General features: G+C 32.1%; 1 pseudogene; it reads right to left on the bottom strand.

The window, feature by feature from the left end:
- Positions 1-4: 4 nt before the first annotated feature.
- The window catches only part of LOC100637228 (fibrillin-2-like), a 19,132-nt pseudogene continuing 16,699 nt past the window's right edge, over positions 5-2,437 (bottom strand).

Here is a 2,437-nt window from a genome sequence, read left to right as displayed (position 1 = left end):
AGTTGTGTTTATCTGAAGGAAACAAGTTATACCCACTAAAACATGAACAACTGTAAAAACCAATAGTATTAAGACATAAATGCTCACAACCACCATTATCAAGGTCACACTCATTAATATCTGTAAAATTATAGTAACAACAATCAAGTGAAAGCAATCTAACCAGTGCAATTACTATTGTTAACTAAGAATCCTTCCTGACACATACAGTAATGACTACCAATAGTGTTTATACAGATCTGTTCACATCCTCCATTGTTGATGGTACATTCATTAAAATCATCACAATTACGATCATCACTGTTTAATTGATACCCAGGCATACAACTGCAGTTATAACTACCAATAGTGTTGTTGCACATCTGATCACATCCTGATGTTCCTTCAATACATTCATCAATATCTGTATAAGCATTGGAAAATATTAGACATTTATGTATCTTAGTAAACAAACCAGAACAAGTATTGTTAGTTTGAGTATCTAATTTATATCCAGAGTAACATTCACAATAAAATGAACCATCAGTGTTCATGCAACTTTGATCACAAATATTAGGATTAATCTGACACTCATCAATATCTGCAACATAATTTTAAAATCATGTCTTAGTGTTATACGTTTCATTTATACCTATACAAGAAATCCCATTTGATTTGAGTGAATAACCAGTATTACATGAACAATCGTATGAACCAGGTTCATTGATACAAACTTGATCACAGGTATCAGTTCCCATTACACATTCATCATTATCTGTGATTGATATAACTCAAGGCATTGTACTTAAGTTACTAACCTATACAGGCATGACTGTCATTGCTCAAAGTGTATCCTGAGTCACATTCACAGTAGTAGCTACCAACAGTATTAATACAAGTCTGATTACAGTCAGAAATACCCAACAAACATTCAGCAATATCTGTTTGAAATAAAATGTATTGTAAAGAAGCATTGGCTAACCTGAACAGAAAACATTGCCACTGAATCCTGATGGACAAGAACAATAATAGCTTCCATTTGTATTGGTACAAATTTCTTGACAGCCACCATTATTAACAAGGCACTCATCAATATCTGATAAAGATGACAATTAACTGAAATTATTATTGAAATTCTTTAATGCACCTGTACAATCTGAGGTACTATTTTCAATAAAGTCATATCCATTATAACATTCACACTCAAAGCTTCCATCAGTGTTTGAGCATATTTGAGAACAGCCTCCATTATTATCATCACACTCATTAATATCTATTGAAAGAGCATGTAAAATAATTGTAAATGCCTAATCTTTATTTAATATACCAATGCATGATGTTCCATTAGCTGCTATGATATAACCAGATCTACAAGAACAGTTATGAGTTCCTTGAAGATTAGTACAAATCTGATCACAGTCTCCATTATTTGAACTACATTCATCAATATCTATAAAAATGTATGGTATATAATGCATTGAAGTATCAATGACAGCAAACCTGTACAATTATGACCATTATCATCAACTGTATAGCCAGTTTGACAGGAGCAAGTGTAACTGCTATTAGTATTATCACATGTTTCTTCACATCCTCCATTATCAATGACACATTCATTAATATCAGTACAAGTATGATTATCAGTTTCTAGTAGATATCCGGTTGGACAACTGCACAAGTAACTTCCTTCCATATTATCACAATTATCTGAACAGCCTGATGTTTGTTCAAGGCACTCATTAATATCTGAATAACAATCTCATTGATACATGTATATATTAAAATTAATAATTGCTTAATTTACCTGAACAAAATCGATTGTTTTGTAACCTGTAACCATCATGGCATAAACACTGAAATAACGGTACTTTATTCACACAAATATGTTGACACCCTCCATTGTTACTTATACATTCATTGATATCTATTCATGCCAGAAAAACATAAGAAAAATTGTAGTAATTATACCTGAGCAGTTCCTTCCATCACTATTCAAGGAATAACCAATATTACATGAACATGTGTAGCTACCAATAGTATTATTACATAGTTGCTCACAATCACTGTCTATACATTCATCAATGTCTACAGTTCTTAATTATATGGTGTTATGTTAAGCATACATCATTACCTATACAAGTGCTTCCATTTGAATGCAGTATATAGCCAACTTTACAACTACAGTAATGACTACCAGGGACATTGTTGCATAACTGATCACAACCTCCATTACTGGAATCACACTCATTTATATCTATTGGATTAACATCATTAAAAGGGTAATTAATCTTCTCCTAACCAGTGCAGTTGTGTTCATCAGTATTCAGACTATATCCAGTGTCACAGCTACAAATATATGAACCAACAGTATTAGTACAAGTATGATCACAGCCACCATTGTCTTCAATACATTCATCATTATCTATACAATCATCATAATGTCAGCTATCAATGCATA

This window comes from Amphimedon queenslandica, unplaced genomic scaffold (assembly GCF_000090795.2).
Source record: "Amphimedon queenslandica unplaced genomic scaffold, v1.1 AMPQUscaffold_12496, whole genome shotgun sequence".
Lineage (NCBI taxonomy): Eukaryota > Metazoa > Porifera > Demospongiae > Haplosclerida > Niphatidae > Amphimedon > Amphimedon queenslandica.
This window is presented reverse-complemented; position numbering and strand designations above follow the sequence as displayed.